The sequence below is a fragment of the Bombus fervidus genome, chromosome 7 (genome assembly GCF_041682495.2).
Source record: "Bombus fervidus isolate BK054 chromosome 7, iyBomFerv1, whole genome shotgun sequence".
NCBI lineage: Eukaryota > Metazoa > Arthropoda > Insecta > Hymenoptera > Apidae > Bombus > Bombus fervidus.
Genome location: NC_091523.1, coordinates 17,024,796 through 17,049,005, shown reverse-complemented (window position 1 = coordinate 17,049,005; position 24,210 = coordinate 17,024,796). Strand labels below are relative to the sequence as shown.

Here is a 24,210-nt window from a genome sequence, read left to right as displayed (position 1 = left end):
AAGGAGAAATTAACATTAATATATATGTTGTAACAATATATTATGCAAGAAAGAATGTAATATTATTCTCATAAAAATGGTACGATTCTTCGCAGTATTTATTATATCCAATCGAGAATATAACTTAAAATACGAACTAACCTTGAACAGTAATACAAATTTTGTAACATTTTACTATTCGACTACTAAATTATAACGATTAAAACTTAATTTAATTCCTTTGATAATGTATCATTCAACGCAAAATTACGATAACTTTGTTAGTAGCATATACTTTTCTATTATACATAACCTCAATTATGTCCAATATGTCAACGATATCACTACAAAATTCTCAATTTCTTACCTTCACTTCAGCAACGTAGAGACGTTGAAGGAAATCTCTTTTCTCCAGTTTCTTCCATCTTATAATTCGGAAACTTTCGCGGCACCTTTCCTGAATTTAATTGAATAAGTTCATGTCTCGAACAGAATGATTCGACGTTTGCCTGTATATACTTACCAAAAATCCACTAACCCGGACATATTCCTGTACGTGCACCTGGTTTCATCGCGTTCTTTTTTCGCCAAGCCATTTACGTTCACAGACCCACAGATAACAACAATCCGATTAGTTTCGTCTCAGTCGCGACAAGCTCGTACTACTTGCTGCATCGTTTCATCGTTTTCTTCCATGTTCGTGGCGCTGTAAAAAGTTTTTTAATTTAAATCCGCCTGTGGCAGTGCGCGTGCTCAAACTGCGTTTCGAGAACTCGATATATCGGTATTTCGAGATTTTGTTAGTCGATCAGATTACGTTATTTTATTAACCCAAAGCCGTAAATAGCGAACCGTTCTTTTCTTCGCATTTTGTGGTTTATTTTCTATTTACAGTTGTTATAATTTTATTTTTCGTTTTAGTTTGGTAAAAAGAATGAAAATTAGCGCACACGTGTATACCCAGTGCAAGTTCGTGAAACTCGCGAGTTTATAACGGCTACACTATCCTTTCGTTTTATGTTCACGTGATGACGAAGTTCTTGTTTTATTACTACTTTTTCTCTACTATTCGTCGCTCGACGAGATGAACACGAGTCGGTTAAACGACAGGAGTTTGCTGTAGTAAATCGATAATCGAGTAAGTAGATATCAATAATTTTAGAGCACTTACTTACAGAAAGTATTTGGTAATGAGATCAGAGATTATCGAATATCGATTAAATTTTAAATATACTTTCGTCGGAATATATAGTACAATATTTTAATTAAAGTAACCTAAATAGATGTAATAGATATAATAAACTGGAAATTGATTATTTTCTGAAACCTTCGGATATTATTTCCGGTTGATGTTTGATATGAATCCATACTAGAACACACACACACACACACACATATATATATAATACGACGGATCGATTTATATTAACCTCTTGAGTAATACTTAACTTTAGATACTTTTACTTTTGTAAATAATAATCAACTTTTATCTGAAATATCTCGGTATATTATAAAATTCATAGTTTCTTTCATATCCCACATTTGAACGATTTTTGCGCAGATTTTAAAAAATCTTTCAAGTTGCATATAATTGCGTATCGTATCCGACACTGTCTGTAAAACTTTGAAAACCAAACGTAAGAGAAGTGCAAAACATCGGTGGAGGAAATTCGATTATTTGCGTATGACGAATGGAGACAAGTCTATTGAAACTATCGAGAATGCTCGTCAATCTTCCGTTCGAGACGTTCCACTTGTTACGTATTACGCCGAAACTCGCGACGAAACGAAAATTGCGACGTCTGTCGGCTCGCGTGATCCAACCGTATATATTCTTTTTTTTTTCTTCTCTCGATCAGGCCATCCATTTAGGCTTTTATCGGCGATCGAGGTAAATTAAAATGCTCCCGTGCTTGTTCGACTTGATGTCAGGGCCTGTCTTTGTTCCGCTGTCGTATCTCGTTCCTGATTCCAAGGGTAGATGCGTCTATGCCGAAGAAATCGGCGTTTCCTTCGTCGTGGATGACACCGGCGATATTGGAACGCGGAAAATTAATTAAAAGGGAGTCAGAACAGGCTGAAGGCACACTGAAAGTGGTGAAAAGGAAGCGGGGCAATTTATCTTGAGGGACAGAGAATGGAAAGGGTGGCTGGCAAACGTTCGATAAATTCGTATTAACGAAAGATATGGACGGAAATGTCTGAATCTTTCATGTCCAGAGACTGACGAATGTCGATTTGCGAAAAATTGATAAAATTACCCTTTCGTTGTTGTTACGCCTAAGGATACCACAACGCGGTACGCACAACAACTAGAGAATTTAGGCTATCTCGCGATACAGCAATTGACAACAGTTACAAAGTAAAACGAGTTTTCGTTAATATCGTTTCATGCTGATCGTTAAATCACTTGCTGACTTTGTCACGCTTATACATTGATCCGTCAACGTCAATTGCTTGACCGTAGAAAGATATGACACCTGAATCAAATCGCTTCGTATTTTCAAGCTCAATGGCAAATTTAAAGCACATCTTTCTCCACCAAACAACGCAACGTTTTAACCATAATGCTCCGCTTAGTTCTACCATTTCTTTCCTCGCTGAGAGTGATTACACACTTCCTCTCGTCGTTTCTTTCGCGCCACTTTTTATCACCGTCGCTCAATTCGTTTTCTTTCTATTCCCGGCTATTACGACACACGCCGACTATTCCTAAGGCGAATCCTATTTCCGCGGTCGAGAACGAGAACTTTAATTATCGTGGCCTTTGTATTCGCGCGCGTTGTTATAAAAGGACGAAACGGTTGCATTCGTAAGAGCTGACTACCGTCATTTGTCGCGAAGCGCGTTCTATGCTTTCAAACTCCTTGTTACCGATATCGCCGAATATTTCACGACGCTACAGAATCCTCGAATCGTTTGGCAAATTACAATAGCAAATCTCGTTGGATTCCTTTGATATTTTGTTGAAAAAGTATACGTATATATAATTAATCGTGATTGCGTTGATTTTACATATTCCTTTTCTTCCGAGGCTTTTTGTTTGAAGAATTCGAGATAGTTTTAAAAACGGATATTTCTTGGCAATAGCAAAAGTTTAAATTTTATTTTGCAAATTAGTATCGTACCAGTTTACTCTTTTAACAACGCGTTCTTATTTACGCATTTCTTATGGCAATTTACAACATTTTTATACAGTACATTATATTTATATTTTGTACATTACATACTGCAAATTTCGTGAATATACGCTTACTGAGACTAAAGTAAAATAAATAAGTTATAAATGAATGAAACGATACGTTAAAGATGTATAGTTATAACTGATTGAAAATACTTTTGTTACTTTAATTTTTAAATTGATTACGTAATATTAACCAAGAGTACAATGTATGCAATATTCGAGTGAATTTTGTATATCACTCAGAATTTGTATCAATTTTCTATGAAGGAGTGCACCGTTTTATTAAAGTCACTTAAAATATTCCCAATTAAGCTGTTCAATTATAAAATACGACTATGACATCCTTCAGGAAATCCACTAATTTCTGATTAATTGCCCATTATAATACCTTAAATGTGCGAATGCCTGTGGAAAGTGTACAAAAGGAATGCGATCGAATGCTCGATCCTTTCACTCGATTCCTTTTCCAATCGTCCCTTTTCAAGCATAATACATAATCATCAAAGATACTCAGAAATCCTTTCATCCTGCCGAACATTCTCGTACAACTTGTGTTTAAGTTGGATGTTCGAAATTGAACGATTTACGTTAAAAGTTTCCATTTTGCCAACAAATTAATATCCTGGCGAACTCTATTAACCAATAAAAGAGAATTATTTGAAGACAAGGCGACTCGACATCGCAGGCCGCTGTTCTCGTAATATGAGAATAAATTCCACCACTCGTTTCTCTCCGATATTCTTTTCTCTTTTGATCCTTTACGTTTCTCTGTTCCCTACGTCCTTTCTGTTTCCAGTTTTTCTTTGTTTGTTTCCATACATGAACGACCGCCATTCCCGTTTTCTTATTTCCGTGGAAACGGTAATTGCCTGGTTTTGTGTCTCTCTCGGATGAAATAACAACGAGATACGGTTTTCAAGCTCATTATCGTTTCGAACTTGACTCGGCAATTATTATAATTATTCTTTAACACCCACCCATTCACGGTGTCAGCCAATACATTACGACGTTAAGCGATACCCAACATATTATGTCAGTGTCATCGTATTATTATGGCAATCAATATTGGATCATATGTTAGGAGACATTCGTCCACTTTTTTAAATCGAAATTTTCGTTGAAAGAAAAAGTACGTTGCTCTTCTCTTTATGCGAAATACTCTCCTTGATCTTCCGTGTTTTTTATCGTGTATTTATAACAACAAGAGACACATTTGTATACGTTGTAAACACGAATTTAATAACAGAATCGTATACGGCGAGTCATCGGAGCCATGTTTTTCCTACAATGAACAAATCTCGAGTCAAGAGTGCTTGTATTTTCAGCAACGCCATTTGAATGGGAAAAATTAATTTGAGATAAAAGCACGTATATCAATAACGTTCCAATTGTATTGAAATGCTTCTCTTCTATATTTTTGTTTAACCTGGAAACTGTGCAAACTCGAATTATCGTAACAGAAACTATTATCGATATATCGCGAAATGAGAAATTGAATTGAAATATATTATTTTCGCGGAATAAACTAGAGGAAAAAATATTTTCTACGAATATATTGAAAAACGAAGGATACTAAGAAATAATTTGCAATTTTACGATATACGCGTAAATAAATTATATATCTACAATGTGCACGTAATGACGTGATGTAAGCGCGTGCAAGCAAACGCTCAAGAATGGCGAGAGGATGAAACGAGCGATGAAATACGATGGGAAAGTCTGTCAACTCCAGAATGTAAACGTATCTCTATGTACACAGAAACAGGGATAAATGGCGAGCACTACGGGCGGACATAACTCTGAAAATAAGTCTGTTATATAAAAATAAGAATTTGTGGAAACGTTTGTTTTATCCATTGGTAGGTTCGAAAGGTTGCGTTAAGGCTTATTTATTGGTTTCGATCAAGAGCGACGAGTGCATCGTGGGTAGACTTGAAATTTTAAATGTAGTATCGATTATTTAGTTTGTCAAATGAAATCAACGATAACGTATTAGAACGATATACACGTCAGTGTGATTAACTTCCTTATTATAAAATTAATTATAAGAAGGGTAGCACTATATAAGAATTATGATATCACAGCATCTTAATCCTTCGTCTGCAACCTTGTTTTTACCGACGTAAAAAGTCGTTTGTCTATTATCAATTTATTTTAGATTTTGTGTGTTTCAAAAACATCTTGAATACTGTTCCATGTCTCTAGAATATTATCCAATAGATTTTATTGCTACGCGTTACTTTAATTTTGTCAAGCAAAGCAAAATTTCAACAAAAATGTGGAAAAAATAAAAAATTACTTGAAATTGAACAAGCGAAGTTTTAGGCCTAAATAACGTTTCCATTTATGCACATATTTATATTAGTTACAACAAAAGCGGCAGCTATTTAAAGTTATATTAGCTTTGAACTTACATTCTCGGAAGTAGAAAATGTAAAATTATCGTGCAGAAGAAATTCGCGGGTTTTGTTCAACAGCTAACACTTGCGATTGCGAGTAATACAGGGAGAAAATATGAAATCTGAATATGGAAATAATAGCAGACCTTTAATTTAAAGTTGGCGAAGAAAGAACATGTAGTTAAGGAAAATATTTTTCATATTATATTTAACACTTTATCAATTCCAGTTTCTTTAATTTACTTTCATACAATCATAATTAACAGTTACAATGAAAATTTGTAAATAATTATCGTTATAATAGGGAAATATTAATTTCGTTAGTTTTATTTATCTATTAGAATATTATCATATGGTTTAACTAACATATTCTACGTCATTATTATACATATGTACGTGTCGTTTTTCTTTTTTTTTTTTTAACTGAAATATTGCATGTAACACATTGGCAAAATCGCTTTCGCTAGGAATGTAATTAGAACGAACAATCTATATTTGTCATAGAATGTCGTACGTGTAAATTCACAGAAACTAATTTAATAGTAAAACTAATAAATCAATAAGTTAATAAATCCTGCAACAGTTAAAAAGAATGCACTGCAGGGTACGACATTATTGAATACTCATTAACAAATAATAATAAATTATATTAATATAAATAAACCATCAAATATCAAATTAAAAATATATAACTAAACGTGTCAAGCCTGTAAACGTTAGAAATATCCATTTCAATACAAATAGCTTGCATTTTAATTACTATCGATCGAATAAATATTCAACTTTCCTTTCTAAATAATGAGACTCAATTTGCATTTAAAACAAGCTTCTATAAAATACCATACGTATTACATACACCCTCTCCAAAATTTGTTTACAAACTTCTGTACGCATAAATAAATAGCGATCGACGAGACAAAGGCAAAGAGCATATCAGTGAACAGATCAACTCTGTTACCTGTGATATGTGAAAAAGTATGTGCAAGTATTTGTTACCTTACTAGTCACGTTCGAACGATTTCATGTCGGCTGTCGCTAAGAACACTTCACGCTCGTTTTCTTCCTTTCGTTTTCACGTGCTCTCCTTCCGGTTTATCCACTTCACGAAAACGTGGCATTTATATTTTACACGTAACTCGGCCTTGTGTCCCAACGTGATCTCGTTAGTACGACCATCGATGCCGAAAGAATCGCGTCCCTATTTTTGCGATTTATCTGTCGTTTCTTTTGTTTTCCACGGTTGATCGATTCGCGTGTCGAAACGTTTATTGTAATTCTCTTGATTTTCCTGAATTCGCACCCGATGGGATTTTAGCGGCTCTTTAATAATACGTGGACGAGATTGTGGGGTTAAAAGAAATTTGACAAATTAAAGGGAAAAATGTGTTAGCGTGATATATTATAAAATTAAATAATCTGAGAGGAATTGTTGTTTTTTGAAAAATGGATTTATTTCCTAATTTTATGTCTTTTGACCCTAATATGTACATTAAGTAAGAATCGGATTTTAATACTTCTTCAATAATATTTAAATCGTGTTAGCCATTTCCTTGAAGAATAAGATCGAAATCTACATGTAATGGATTGATTGGAAGCTTTATAAACTACTCTACTTTGTAATAAAATAATTGAATTAAACATATTTAAGCGTAATATATCTCAATTTTGTAAAGCAGTAATTTAATATATGAAAATATGTATATATATATATATATTAAAACAATTAATGTTTAAACCTTTGAATTAATGTTCAAACATTCGATGAAATTATTATTCATTAACAACCTACTGCAAAGCAATAATTTCATTTCAATGACAAGCATGAAGTTTCAAATCATCCGACCTTGTACGATTGATTTTATTAATCGATGAAATTTAATTAAAACACAAAGACTAATAATTCGAAGAGTTATTTTATTCCATTACACAAAGGCTGATACCGTGGGGATGAATTTACGAAAGATGTGTCTCTGTAACGTTAAAAATATCTTTGCAACTGGTATCGAAATCGAAGGAAAACGAATCCAGGCTTTACCAGACGATTGACGTTTTATTTACTGTTGCGGCAACTTTTATTTCTATTTCCAAAGATTCAACTGTCGTTTTGCTCACCCTCTTTTGTCTCTTTTCCAGTTACGTGGCTATATATTTTCTACACATTGTCCTGCACAATGTACTCCCATACCTCACTGTTATATTTCAATCACTTGTTATATTCGTATATCTATCAACCAACATGTCACTAACATATGATATTTTTACACGAACAAATATACAAGCGCTCTCACACACTCGTTACTTATACAAAAGTACAACTTTTTAATGCAAAATTTTCTGTAACGACTGTATTTACTGTAAATATACATAAAACGTTGAAATTAATTGTTAGAGATATTAAAGTTTGTATCAGTTTTATACGTAGAAATTAATACATTGCGTAATTTATTTTAAAAAATACGACATTTGTTCGGACGAGTCTTTTCAGAATGATATTTAAACGTAGAAAGGTAAAGGTTGAAAATGGACTAGAAAGTAAAAACACGGAAAATTAAAAGTACGATAAAGTGACAACGAAGGAGCAAACAAACAGGATAGGAGGCATCGGTTTATTAAACTACGTGTAATAATAGTTTTAAAAAAAGACGTGAATTTGACAAATTCATATGTGTATAGAAACATTAATATGTATAAGTATCGGTACTATGCAACATCGCCTAAAAATATACTTTGTATTCCTATTTCTAAAATCTGGGAATATTATTTCATTAAGTTCAAGAATTTCAGTAGAATTAAGTTGAAAAATATTCGATTGAATTTCTTACTCAAATATACCTGCGTCATATTTACGAATGCACGGCAATTCATTAAAAAATACATTAATAATCGATAGTAATAAAAACTTGGAAACTATAATTTTTGTTTCTCTTGCAATTTTAATTAAAACTCTAAATAATTAACTTTATGAGAAACAATCTTTTGAACGAACATATAATTTAGCTTTCGTATAAAAGTTCTGAAAAATTTACAGGAGATATTTTTATCATGGACACTTCTATTACGACATTATATTTTTATGATAAAATAAATGCGAGAATATATTGGCGAAGACAAATGTAGTTGTTCTTTCCTCATCAATAAATCGGAAGTTACGCTGGGAATGTTCTGTGATGCGACGAATTTTTAATTAACTAGGACATGTATACGTACGCATACACGCTCGGTACACTTCAATTGCAGTGCATTACGGTGCAATCATGTAACCACGCCCATTGTGAACTTCGAATCTAGCTGGCCATTGTAACGATGCGCCACGTAGGTCATAATTCACCCCTTGGTTAACGTACAGTTAAGAAAACCATCCTAATTATTCGCCATGTATAATGAGCAGGCGGCCGTTGTAACCGGTAGTTGGCTACACGAGAACCAGTAGTCTTTTATACAATTTATAGACAGTCAAGTGAAAAATTTATGGAATTTGAAATTGTGTGAACGATCTAGTGGCAGAAATACGAGTTAGAGAATAATAATATGAAATTTGCCGAAATTAATTTCGCACGAACTTTCGTGTTCGAATTTCTTTGGAAATTTTATTGCGCAATCGATACCAAGCAACGGGGGGAAAAGGAAAATTAAAAGACGAAGAAGCGAACAATTGTGAACGAATAGAGGGTAAAATAGTTGTATATTTGAAGAGAGAAAGTGTTTGCTTTCTTTTGCCATGAATTTTTTTTTCTTTTTTTTTTTAGTTCAAAATAGAAGAAGAATAAGTGACATTAACTCTGACAGATCCGAGATTATTCTCTATTCGTGTGAAAGAAACAGCTGAAAGGGCGCTTAACTTTATTTTAAATAGGCCGACATCGTTCTCTTACGTACTTGTAGTCTTCGACGAAGCAGCTTCTCTCTTGCTTAACAAAAATAATTGAATTATTCCATCGAACGGTCAATACGCGACGCGATACAGCGAGATACGAGACACGGTACAGTGAGATACGCGACGCAAGAAGACAGGCGAACCTCCATCAGCGTTCACCAGTAACTTTTGATTAAAACTAATTGATGTTAATGAAACGCAATGAACGCGTCACGCGTATGTTCCTAATTTTCTTCGTTAATTCCGGTCAGTGTACACATCGATCAGATTCCGTTAGCTTCAGGATATCTTGTCACCTGTTACATTCGATTACCTACGCGACGACCATTTCGTTTTTACGATATAAAATTAGAATTCGACCTCGATTATTCAGTTCCTTGTTAAATTACAAAATATTTGTATATTTATTGATAATTTTTAGAAATTAATAAACTTTCGATTCTCGGTTTCGAGCAGATACCATCGTCGTTCCGATATGGAACCTTTGAAAGTTTTAGAATAAAATTATTCTCCGGAGTAACTTTGCTGTTCAAAGTTTTTTATTATGGAACTGGTGCGATTAATCTACTTTTTCTTTCTTTCTTTCTTTCGTCTCCTCCTTTTTTTGAATATTCACAGTAACAGAAACGAATTGGCGCTTTCGGTTTCCAGAAACTGCGGCTTTCACGATTAAAAAAGGCCTACATTATTCTCGTGATATCGACCAATTTTTTCCAACAACCGAGAAAGATTACTGCACAATTAAAAGGGAACAATGAGGGTGCAATAACAGAAACTCGTAAAGGAGATTAAATGGCTCTCTGTTTTTGCCCGTGTGAAATTTAGTAGCGAGTAACTTACTCAGAGGAGAACAATAACACTAAATTCTTTATTAGTTGTTTGCACTGTGGATACAATTTTATTACGTATTCGGCCTATCTACTTGTCTTCCTTTGATTTGAAACGTTAAGACAACCTTTTACATACTTCAATAATAACATTCAAAAATAATAACAACTTCGAGGTAATAATTATTAATAAATCTTCGTTATTATACATTATAACACCCACTGGGGTGTTAAAATATGTACGATTCAATTCATTAATAGATTATTTCTTAGTAAACATTTATTCAGCCATTTTTATAGTAATATCTAAGAAAGCAGTTCGTCGCTTGAAACACTTTCGATGTTTCGAAAACTTGGATCGGTCAAAAATGGGAAATGAACGATAGGATAGACAAACCTGATTTTACGCGAATTAATTTTGTTTCTTTTTAATTCGCAACGGATTACCAGGCGATTGCAAATTGTTCCGACTTAATTTATTTGATTCACGGTTTGTAACGAGCGTTTTCACATTCAACAACAGGCCGATTTGCCCCTCGAAATTTATAAATTAGCGAGTAAAAGAGAAATAGATTGTAATTTAACCATGTGTATGCCGAGATAACACGATGAACTAAAATTAAATTCTCAGCGAAAGATATACAAAATTAATTAGGAAGATACATAGTAAGGAAATTAATTTCTCCTTAAATTACTATTAATATATGTATGCTCGATATCCCTGATAACGATAAAAAAGAAAATTATAACTAGAAAATCATGTATCGTTTTAGCCAGACAACTTTCCTTGGTTCTGGAATCCATTCCATCGATACAAAGTACTTATATGCTTCAAATTTAACGAAATATCCATAACCGCGAGTGCTGTCGACGAAATAATGCCGCATTAAGTTTCATTAAAATTTTATCTCGCTAAAGAATTCCGTCCGCTAGCAACTATTTGCTCAAGACGTCGTACGACAATGAATTTGACACCAAATACAAACTCGAGGCGAAGCATCGCAGTTAAAAGGGGTCGGGCTACCGTAACATCTTTTAAAAGAGGGGGAAAAAGTAAAATAAAAGAGAAAACCGGGAAAAAATTGAATTTTTTTTTTTTGCTGTACCTCGTCGCACTTGTCCCATTTTTCAGATTCTATAATGAGGAAAGAAAGACGACGTTGTCTCGCCGGGGAGAAAGGAGCTGTCGCTTCGAATCTTCGACGAGCAGCGAGCTAGAAGTAATCGACGCAAGAATCGCGTCTCATCTTCGTTAATTATAATCACGTTCTTGGCCGATAAACGCGCGAAGTCCTTCTCCTCGAAATTACTGTTCTCCTGAGCGGATACAATCTTGCTTAGTTGACAGACAGTTCGGTTCGTTGCTTGAAACTTGAAAAGCTTTAACTTTGAACGTTTCTCTAGTTACTTAAACGATACGACTCCTAACGTCAGAGGCATAATTTCTTTCTATCGCGTTTCGAAAGTCCATATAGATAATAACATTGTTAAATGTTATCGTTTCCTTTGGCAGTGACTACGTTCGTAAAATCGAATGATTTATTTTTGCTCGATTTGCTTTCGGTTCTTTGACGACCACATCGCTATATCTCGTATAGTTCGCGTTTAACCCGTTAACGATGTACTGGTGGTACGCGTCCCATAGTTTGCCTTTGATTCATCCATGAAACTCCAGTACGTTCCTAACAATTTACACTGATTCATTGGCAACGTGTCGACGCATTTCTGGCTGAGCTAAACGCGAGAAAAAATCACGTCGTTAAAATATTGAATGGGGATGACGCACAGCTGGTTTTGTCAAATTCACGTTAGATACTTTACAAGGTAGTAATTAAGGGCAGTTTCGACCGAGTAATCTGCGAATTGATTAAACAATTTCGTACTCTCGTTGATGCCGATATCTTTGATTAATCATCCATTGAAACTGGTATTTGAAATTCTCTTGTTTACGCGAAAAGTTATTACGTATGGCCCTCTAACGATAAGACCCCATCAGGTTAAATTCCAACGCCAGTAACTAGTGCGGTTTCTGGAATGTCGTATTTTTCCTATCTTTACGGTAGAAAAAAGGGTCGCGCTGTTAAACGCGTGTCAGACAAAGACACGCTGTCTGGAACATCGTCGACTGGCAAGATTTTTGCAAGTTTTTATCCCAGATAAAAGACCGCCTCTAGTCTTGCCCTACGACTTCACTCGTAAACTTTTACTCGTCGTTAAACGACCACACACATGTACACACACACGCAAAATAAACAAGCACAACTCAGTAGCATATTCGCGGTGACGTTCGGCATAGGAAAAGATCGTTTCTCTTTCTCTTTAATTAATTTCAAAGCTACTCGCATCACTTACCGCAATAGTTCTGACGATCTTTGCTCACTTGCATGACGTCGTGCCGTATTACTTATTATTATTATTATTATTATTATTGTTATTATTATTATTATTATTAACATTATTACTATTCTATTCTTTTCTTATCGTTATATTATTGTTAGTGTTATTCTTATTAATGCGAAACACTTAGCATATGAAAGAAGACACACCTAGATTCGCTATGTTTTTTCTTGTTGTTGGTATACGAACGTCCACGAATCTTTCTTGTGTCGAAGTTGTCTGATGGTCTGATATCGATTTTGTGTATCTGGCGAGCTTTTCTCTACTTTCTTATCGTCTCTTTAGTTCATCTCTCGGTCTGCTGCTGCATAATGATTGTCAATAATGAAATATCGAATATTCAGTAATACTTCTGTATTATGTCCATCTACCTTTCTTTCGCTCTGATACTTCTCTCTTTTTCCTTTTGCTCCCTTCTTTTCTATCTTTTTCGCTCTACCTTTATTTCTTATACCAGCTCTTTCTCTCTTCCTTCTTCGGCAGCCATCTTTCTCTATCTCTGTTCTCTATTTTTTGTTCCGTTTACTCGCTCGCTCTATCTCTCGCGCGCGCCACTTATTTATTCTGATTTTCGTTTCGTCTATGCAAGCTGCTGGCTCATTGGGTTTTCTGAAAGTGCCTGTAATACTCGGACATTGCCTGTAACACTATATGCTTTCCACATCTACGTTAAGTATACACGTGTAATGTCTGTTGATTGATGTTGGTATGTTTCGTACAAGCGATATAGTAATATATAATATTATATACATATATATATTTACACATATAATTATAAATATTATATATAACAGCTGATTTATATTGGTTACGTATAACTGTGTTCATTATATATAATTAACATAATACTTCAATTATGTATACAAAATATTTAATGGTTTGTCAGGTCGATAACGAGCATCGTGCACGGTATTGCGACACACTTTTATGGGAAAGTATTTTCCAACATATTCACAGTACATTCATTCAATGCACGTTTATAAAGTATTATAATAATAATAAAAAAAAAAAAAAAAGAACAATAGAATAGATCGTTCGATAAACGATCAATTTGATACGATCTATCGTAAATCTATACGATCTTACGATCTATAGCAATTTAAGAAAGTACATACCGAATGCATTGTAACGTTGATGTAACGTGGTAGTACTATTTAGATCAAACTAATTGTAAGTAAGAAAAATTCAATAGATTCTGTTGATTAAATGCGCTAACAGAATACAGTAACGAACTATATCGAAACTGAGATTCGAGTACGTATCTCTTTATTTTCATTACGTCACCTGGCCCTCGTAATTATTTCGTTCGTTCCGTTCTCTATTAATTATCGAATTGAAAAATAAAGTCCCTTGCACTGACAAACATCTTTCGTAACGATGGTAAAGTGAATTCGAAGGAATCGTTATGTTCGAGAAAGACACGAAGATATTTTGCAAATACATATTAAAGTATTCCTTTACAGAATCTTAAACGCCTGAAATTCGTCTAAATAAAATTAAATCTTCTTACTATAACGGTAAACTGACAATCGAAAAACGCACACGTAAGAAATGCTCATCAAATACTCGATTTTGCAAATATATAATAATATCTAGAACATTGCCTCTACTCCTAAAATCCTCCTCGAATAGATCTCTCCCATAACTACAATTCTAACGAGGTTTCATTGATCATTCGATATCACCGCCATTCTTTCGACGATCTTTCATTCTTCGAAGGAAATCGCGAAATGGTCACGAAAGTTTCAACTTTACGACCACCACGATAATAATTACGAGGCCCAGCCGCAATTACGCAGGCGCATTAATTCAAGCTTTATAGACCGTATCTGTCTTTCTTCGTGCCGGCAGCGACATTTAGTGCAATATGCCGTGGCGCCTGCCAGAATTACCAGCGCAGGTAAATGAAATTGGCTCGAGCGTTTCCTCTTCTCTCTCTCTCTCTCTCTCTCTCTCTCTCTCTCTCTCTCTCTCTCTCTCTCGCCCTCTATCTGTCCTCCGCAGCTCATCCACCATCGTTCCTCGATCTTCCAGTTTCACCCTCGATCGCTTTTAATTTCTCTGTCTCTACCTTCTTCGTTTTCCATCGCTACACTTTCACTATAGTTGCAGAAGTTAACGGGAACTTGGAGAATTTTATGTAAGGGTGCGATCAGATACTTAGAGGGTGATACTTTATGAAACGATAGACCAAAAGGATGGAATAAAGTCTTTGTGCACGAAATTGTACTTTCTAACTGCAATTTAGAAGCGATCCTTTATACGCAGAAACTTTTATTAAAAGTAAAAGATACGTAAAAAGACTGAGGAGAAATATGTACCTGATTAATACGAGTAGAATCGTTGCTAGCGTACTCTTCCATGTTTAGAAACCTCGACCCTCCGTATCGTATTTTTATTGTTACAACATTCAGTCGTATTGGACAACTACATATTCTCGAATTATTATTACCATCCGATATAACTCGAATCGTTCTAACAAGTTCTCTGTATTCTAATCTTTCCACCATTTTCAACCCATCCTTTCCTCCTCAATTTTACCATTTACCATCTACGTCCTATGCGAACTCACACACGTTTTCTCTCTTCGTTTTCCCTTTATGTCCGCGCACCGGCTATCGTTTCTCCTCTTTTAATTTCATTATCATCTTTCCTCCCTCGTCGTTCTACACCTTTGGTTACCAGTCCGTAATCCAGCAGCCTCCTCCGTCTACTTATCTACGCTGACGTTTCTGCATTTCTGCATTTCTCTCCCGTGGCATTCGCCCCTCGTTTTTTCATTTAATCATAATCCCTTCTTTGCCACCCCTCTGCGAGTTTCTCCGGTCCTCGAGCGTTCGCGATCTATTTACCCCTGTCATTCTTTGGTGCGCGCGAGCTCTTTGAAAGCGTCCCCTCGGCCCATCGAGTTTCTTGCCTGTTCCCCTGCTAAGCCGCTATCAGCTCGCGTCTTCACCCTTCGTCATCTTAACTCCGTTACCTGCTGCTCTTCCCTGTTTACGCGCCATTTCTCTTTATCTCGACTGGCGCGCCGTATCCGCCGATAACCGGCCCTTCTTCACCCTTTCATTCTCCACCACTTTTCTGCATAAAGAAGGAACGTGCCGACCTGATAACGAGCGACCGTGAAGAGAGCGGAGGTAAGACGGCGAATGCCTGCTAAAATTGACAGTTTTAACGAGCGGATGTCAGTTTGCCACGTTTATGGCTCGCCACGGAACCTCGTGCCACTTGGCAAAGAGTCACAGAACGAAGAGTAGCGGCAATCCTATAGATCAGAGTCACGATTTCGTTGCTTTCGGTAAAATCGATCTGTAGGTAGAACGTTCGTTAAATCGTTAGACTGTGGATGTTTATATTTTTCGGAATACAATTCAGAAAATGGAACCTACTCGGAGATTTGTTGCTACAAAACTTTAATAAAATTCTTAGCAAGTACTTTACGTTATAATTTATACGCCTTTGCACGATATGTGCATCTTTGAATTTTCAGATTTTCTATAAACGGATAAACATCTGCAGTTTAATTAAACGTGTATTACCGATGCTATACTTGCTTTGAACAGGTTTTCTTTTATGTAAAATATTCGGAAGATGTAACTTTAACGTAGATTTTTTAAAAATATACTTTTATTTAAATAATAAATAAAATCGGGTCAATAAATTTGTGATAATTGTTTGAAATATAGAAAGAGAAGATTATGTTGAGAAACGAATATATGTTCGATGTATCCACTAAAATATTTGAAAATAGTAATACATAGAGAGTTCTAACGAGCATGTGCTCCAAACTTTCGTTTTATTATAACGTCGACTATAATTAGTACTTTATTTTCGTGCTTTAAATTTGTCGAAAATAAGAATTATCGTGAACCGTCGTTGATATCGTACAAGTTCGTAAAGTTGATTTACTTCGCTTTAACGTATATTAAAATTCATAGAATAGTAGCGAGAGAGTTTGAGAGAAAATTTTTCATATGAAAGAAAATAGATGAAAAGTTTTTGTAAGCACGTTACGCAATACCTACTTAAATTTACATGTGACTTTCCCAGTAAGTTCGTAGACAAAATTGTAAAAAAGCAGTACGAGGGTGCGTCCTACTCGTCAAAAACTATGTTCGTGAACATTGTTCGTAAAATTTTCGATAAACATTTTATAGTCACTCTACGATGTTGTCGCGAATATTGCTTGTAACAAATTCACGAGTAGCAGTCGAGGTTCACAAACATATTTCACGTACCTACTTCATCGTGTTTGCAGGAACTTTGGTGTAGACGCTTCCGAGAGCTATGTATGTATGTGCATTTGGAACAACGTTTACGAACATTAGATATGTAAACAGATGAGAACGACGATTTGTTTGCGTCAGTGAGGACGCGCCTTAAGGTTACATACGTAAAGCGGAGTGGCTGTTCTATGGACTTTATAAATAAATTAAGAGCTAGACCGAATAGAAGCTATAATAACAAGGTCACAAATTAGTTTACCCCGTTATTCAACGTTTTATCGATTTTAATTTCCAATTCTATCGGAAATGGCTGCATCAATCGCGTTGATCTAAAATGAAAGGTAACATAGCGATTCGCTACGTTATCCTTAGCCACGATAAAAGGGAAACGTAACGTCTACGAAATTATTGGATAAATATCGCACAGCGTTTAAACTCCCTGTATATCACCAACCACTTATAAATCCTTGACGATGCAAGTCCAACATCCTGTCGGGAAAACTGCTTCATCGAGTTCTACGAAGGAAGATCACGTGTGTTCTCACGCAGCGAACGAGAGGCTCGAGCGGAAGCCGCGTGTTTTTCCCTCGCGACTTTGTGTCTCGCGCACAAAAGGAGAAAGTGCCAGGATAGATTAAACGAACGCAAAAACGTACACGGACATATGTACCTAAGTATCGTGGAAATACGTGGACCAGAAGATCACGAAAGGAGAAAAAGTCAGATGGCGATAGAATCGAGCTGGAATTCTTTAAATAGAATAGCAACGACAAGTCGAGTCGACAACGGCTATCGATATCGTAAAAAGAATCGCGCGATCTGGACCAGATATTTGTTGTTTCCACGTTTCCTCTCGGGGAACGTTTAGGCACGCAGACATCCAATTCTTGCCTCCTATCGACATTCGCGTCAGACGTTTTCCAAAAATACGAGAGGAAAAGGATTTGAATTGTCGATGGACTGAAAAGCCGACAATATGAGGACGTGACTGTCATAGAACGGTAAATCCGATAATATCGTGCTTTGTGTCGATATTAACCCTTTTACAGTGGCTGTCTTTAATAGAGATTGGAAGTCAGAAGCTTGAAAGTGATAAGTTAAAAGGATTCGCGTCGAACATTTCGTTATGGCTGCAACTGTATGTATGTTTTAGCGTTTGGAAAATGTATGACGTATATAGATAACGATCGATGTTAAAGAAATTGGAGAAGGTACAAGATACGTAACAGGTTCGACTAACGCGATAATACCAGGAATTACCGCTGTTGTTAAGAAACGATAAAAGTACATTTAACAGTGATAATTGTAATAATAAAGTCGATACTTAAAAGGGATAGAATCGAATTCGGTATTCGGTGTACGTTGAAACGTAATCCAAATTGAAATCGGGTTATCATAATTCACAATTTCGATCAACGTATCAGAGACTAGAAAAGCTCAAAGAGACGAAAGAACTTCCACTCGCCAAAGGGTTAATAGACCAAAATCATACGTCTCTGACAAATTCGTTTCCAACGTACGAATAATCGTTCTTGCCAACGAGATGTCTGCCACGATCAAATACGGAGAAGAACGCCTAATTAAAAGCGTTACGGTAATTGAAAAGATGTAACCGCGAAATGAAATTTACCCGTCATCGAGCGCACAAATACGGAAAGTGGAAGGTTCGTTTTTTCCATTTCCTGCTGTCCATTCGATACGTACGATATACGAATTGAGAGGAATCTGGTCGACGACTGGTCCGAGACTTTTCGAAAACGAGCAGCTTTCGAACACACGTACGTTCGTCGACCAACAGCCTAACTGGTAGATCGTGAATAGATTCGGGGCACGATCCCTTTGATCCTCGCGAAATTTCGTTACTCCGTTGTGAAATTGCACGAGAGATACGCGCCGGCGCGAACCGTGTGCGATAAAGCCTAGTTTGCAAACGATCGGATACGATCGTCGTGTTCTTGAATCGCGTACGGGCGAATCAGAGTCGAAACGAGAAATCTGTTTGTCTTCGAGTAATCGAAAAAATGTCTTGTCTTTTTTTTTTCAGAGATCTAGAGCGTCCATTGCTACGTTAAACTGGTTCTCTAATAATTTTTTTTCTTTGATCTGTTTGTGGCGCAGACGACGTGCACGACGTTGCTTCGTTCGCGACGATCGCGAGACTGTTGACGAAAATCGATCGATGCGACACGATGAGACGAAAATTCGAATAAACGAAATCCAATCTATCATAGAATATTTGGTAATCGCGCAGAATAGGATACATCTGGTTGTTTTCGATGATCTGGAGATATGTCGTAATTACGTTGTAACTTACGTTGGATGGTACCGAATATATCCTCTATAACCTTCGAATTTTTTATACAGAATTGCGTTTTCGGATTGCAGGCGATGAATTTGTCGAGTGCATACAGTGGTGAGAATACATGTATGTGTGCATAAATGAGAAAATGTTTGTTTTCAATTCGATCGATCTTATTGGTAGCGATTGTATTTTTATTTATTTCTGGAACATATTGTTAAAAAGTATGATTTCCATACTCGCGAATAATTATAATAATCGTATGTTTGCATTTGATGCGGGCAATTTATTGACAAGAGCTTTGCATGATTAGAAACTTTTGTATTTGAATTTGACTTAGCAATGGATCTCGTAGCATAGCAAATATCTAATATTAAGCGATCCTATATTTTACTCTTCAACTATTTTCATATATTTAGAAAATATGTTATGCGCTATTCCGTATTATATTTCGAACGTATAAATCATATTTTCTCATAACGTATAATATTTTGTACGTATACCCTCGCCACTGTATATTGGAATTAATCGCATTTCTATCATCATGGATTATGATTCATAACAAAGCAAACGCTGAACTAATGCTTAATTATTGAACGCGTTTCTGCCACTTTCTAACTTTCGATCCTTACTTTACGATATTATTAACGACAAGCGTTGATACGAAACTGAATCATCATATTCGATTTAAACAAACCGACGTTAAACTTTTATAATTATATAATATCGACAATGAGATGAACAACGATTAATAATGAAATTTTTGAATTCGGAAATCGGATGCTTCGGAGAACAGACTTCGGCAGGTTATAGAGGATTAAAGTCCGCCGCCAATGATATCAGCGCGCGATCGAAATCTGTCGCGTCGTAAAACAATCATTTGCCCGGCACTAACGAATCGCTGCCACCAATTACACTTCATCAGGGACTCCGTCCTGGATATCCTTCAGCCAAATCGCCAAATATTCCTTGTGAAACGCGAGCGAACCTCAAAAGCTCCTCATCACCTTCCTTTCACGACCTATTATCCAGATCCTCGTTTCGCGCGCACTTCGATCGTGACGCTTTTCACACTCGGCGAGGAGACGGCCGAAAAGGGAGACAAAGGGAGAGAGAAAGCAGGGTGAAAGTCGACGGGAAGTAGAGGAAAGAAGAAAAACGCTGCGTCAGAAGGCACTACGTTGATACGCTATGGTTGCCGCGAAAGCGAACAGACAACGAGAGCGTTGCCTCGAACAAAAGGATCCTTCTCCTTCTCTCCGATTCTCCGCTTACTCCTTTTGTCCTTTCGAGAAGCTTTTTACGCCGATCTCCGATGCTTTCGACGCGAGAAACATTTATCCGTGCACGCGTCGTTTCTCGTTGACTGACAGTCGCGTTAACTCGCGCTGCTCGCGTGATCGCATTGGCGAGCGAGTGCACGTCGTCTACGCTGATCCAGATACCGAAACAGGCGTGTGTGTGTGTGTACGATGTTGCAGGTGTGACCATCCTGTTGTCACAGACGGTGTTTTCCCTGCTGGTGGCCCATGTGTTGACGCGAACCTCCGAGGCGGTGCCACTTATAGGTACCGATCCACCTTTCCTACCTACGCCCTCTTGCTCATGATCTCTCGCTCGCTCGATGTGGGGAGTCTTTCTCGATTCTAAATCAATTATTCTATAATCGATTCTTTATTAACGGATAAATAGCAAATAAATTGCTTGCTAATCTTAAAAATCCTATCACCAAGTTCTTTGTAATCGTTTCTTATCTCGTAGTTTCCAAATGCTATCTTTTTACAAAATTAACTATTCCGCGTTATCGTATTTAATAAAAATACCTTAATATTCGAGTAAAATATAAAACGTCAAATTTTTTACAGAGAAAAGCAATGCTACTTTTAAATTAACTTCGAACTGTAAGGCGAAGAATCGAGATGAATTTAGAGCGAAAAGAAGTTCATTTATCAAAATGGAATCTTTGTCAAGCGAGCTCGAGAAAACTCCCCGCAAGTTCTATGACTTGCTTTAGAATTACCTAGTGGTCTATCCTTCGTCTGTCCGCGTTTCTCTGACTAGTCGCTTGTCGCGACAATTCTTTCCATTGTCGCACACATCTATTTCTTAAAACGAGACAACCTTCCCTCCAGCGGGTTTACGTTGCGGAAATTGTCTCCGGCGCGATTCTGTCGATAGAAGAACGAATCCGTGTCTAGGCGGTTCGTAGTTTCTCTGGGGTCTCAGTTCATTCGTACACGAATCTTCTTTGCTAGAGATAAACTAAATCTTACGGAGCATTATTCTGCGACGTCTTTCTTACCGAACACGGCGATACTGACTTTCCAAACGATAATAAAATGAACGATTTGTTGCGAAACAGTATGACCGAGATTTCGCTGAAATCAAGTGCCCGTAAAGCGAGCATTGGGAAAGCAACTATCTTTTTCGATTCTTCTTTCCGTTTTGTTGCACATTTACTTTTGTTCCGACATTTATCAAATTATTACGATACGTACCGATTTCGAACGAACGCGTTACTTTTCAATGTCTTCTTAGATACGACAATTCTAAACTTGGATTGAGAAATGCTACAGGAATTCCTTTCTTCGAGATTTAATAATTTGGCACATGACGAATTGCAATTAATCGTTATTACGTGTTATATCGTTGTTACAAATATCGTTGCTACGCGTCAATCGTTTACAACAATGAAAAATTCATATTTGTCAATTGCCAGTTCACTGATAACGTTGCCTGCTAAGATACCGTTCGAAGAGGCTGGGATCTCCAGCGAAAGGAAAATACAAGCGACGTTTCTAAAGTCTAAAAAGATAGACGTCCGACAAACCGTTACTTACAAATAATTAGAAGGTAAAAAGAGTCTCGTGCTAAAATATCGAAACGTCGTAGGAAAAAAATCACGATCGTAACTCACGAGCTCTTCGCGTTGAACCCTCGGCAAGCAATTTAGAGAAACACGCGGTTCCATTCGTCGACTGAGCAGAAAGGAAGGGTGAAAGCCGCGAGAAGCGCGAAAGCAACCGAGAGAACGCGCATCCCGTTTCGTGTTCGGTAAGAAGACGGCGAGAAAAGGTGGCACGGGGAGGAATGGTTTCCCCTTTCTCATCTATGAAAACACCTAGTGCGACGGGCTCAACGTACCGCGAACGAAATCGCGGAATGCTCTTCTCCTCCTCGTGCTCCCGGCACATTCGAAAGTAAAATGGAAGGAAAGGCGAATTGAATGGCGCATCGTGAGCGAACGTGCAGCTCCACGGGGTTCAGTTGTATGTATAATACGAACAAATGAGACGGGGATGGTGCGTAGCGGTTGCGTTACAGCCGCTGTCTCTGCTGAACGTATAATCACGGTATAACGCGTGCTCGCCCGCGAGGGGTGGTTGTCGTGTTAGCTCTGCTCTCAGGTAAGGACAAGGGGCCTGACAAAACACGACAACCGCTTCACTCGCGAATCGATCGGTCGATGATATTTTTTCCATCGCTCTCTTTCTTTCTCCGACTGTGGTCGATCATAATCGCGAGTACGTTCGTGAATCGGCCAAAATCCCTGGAAATTGTCCTGTTCGCGGGATGAATTTTCATAAAATGTAGTAGAATCGATTCGATTAGTTTCGAACGGTACAACTTGTGTTTGGAGTAGTCAGGAACGCGTCGTCTATCAGTGGATCGGTTCGTTCGTTGAATCGAGCTTAGATCGAACGGTAAGACGACGAACGAGCAGTTCCTGCGAAGCCGCGTTCGATTTTTCTCTCTGCTTCCTCTCTGCTTCTTGATTTTCTTTTTTTTTCTTTTTTTTTTTTTTTTTTGTCTGTCACTATCGCCTATTTTGCGACTAGATTTGTCAACCTTACACTATCCGCCTACAGACACGATCATAAGCATCACGACACGCTGATGAGATTGATGTCCTTAGGTCTTGGGCAAGTTCATTACTGAACGATCCGCGTGATAATTCAATAGGCACGATATATCACTATACGCTGTTAAATCGTTTCTTTGAAACTTCTGTATGACGCTCAAGTTCCTAACTGATTTCGTCCGTTCTCACTTCTCTATTAGACATCGACCTTTGCTCTTTTTCTTTGCTGCTATTTTGCGAATGAATACTTCCATTCGAGTGATACGGGTTCGAACGTGAAACGTTCGTAGATATGTCACGCATTCATCTTCGGTTCCAATGATTTAGTAAGTTCGTAAATGCCGAAGAATGAATGCGTTACTACGTTAATTTATCGTTAAATCGTAATATTTTAGTTACTTTTTACGTTTCCGATTGTTGACGTGTGCAACAATTTTATTGCAAATTATTACAAATAATTTCATGCAAATATAAAGTAATATAAAACGGTATTTCATAGACACTTACTTGCAATTAGTTTCGAGTATCAAAAATCTCGAAGATATTAATTACGTATAAATGTCAAAAACCAAGAAAAATTGAGTTTCAAGAAATTTCTGATTTAATACAACTTTGTGTGGAAGTCAAGAAATTACGAATCAACGAATTTTATGTGAAGAAATTATATAAAGACGACTACTATCTTCTGAAATAAATAATGCGAGTTATTTTTGTTTATTTGTTATTAGAAAATTATGACGTTTACAGCTATGCTTGACGCGACATGCTGGATCTTTGCGATAAACTTTAATCTCTTCTCTACCAACATCAAAACTGTGAAACTTACCTTAAGTAGCAGACTTCGATACATTCTGCTTTTAGATTTAGATTCCAAGTACTTGTACCTTTTCTTCTTCTCGTATTTCATGCAAAAATACTCGCGTTATACATGAAAACACGAAAACGTAACACAGCTTTTGTACTTTCGTTTCACGTGAGATCAAATTCCAAAATTTTTCGATAAATCACACAACTAAACTTCGCAATATCCGTCGACTTTCCATTGATCGAAATTTTCGACGTTTTTTAAAGACCATCGCGTTTACAAACTTATCGCTGGTACTTGTCACGTAATATACGAAATTAGAAACAATATTATTTAATATTTTTATCGCAAGAAC

The 24,210-nt window shown here is 36.7% G+C and overlaps 1 protein-coding gene and 1 long non-coding RNA gene across 5 annotated transcripts in view; one reads left to right on the top strand and one right to left on the bottom strand.

Annotated features, from left to right (window-relative positions):
* Nachralpha6 (nicotinic acetylcholine receptor alpha6) overlaps positions 1 to 24,210 on the top strand; it is a 269,850-nt gene that overhangs the window by 214,700 nt on the left and 30,940 nt on the right. The gene's annotated exons all lie outside the window — the stretch shown is intronic.
* Positions 183 to 24,109, bottom strand: LOC139989325 (uncharacterized). The gene is made up of 3 exons (XR_011800316.1): positions 23,877 to 24,109; positions 503 to 685; positions 183 to 436 (listed from the first exon to the last, which is right to left on the bottom strand). It is a non-coding gene; the product is annotated as an uncharacterized lncRNA (long non-coding RNA).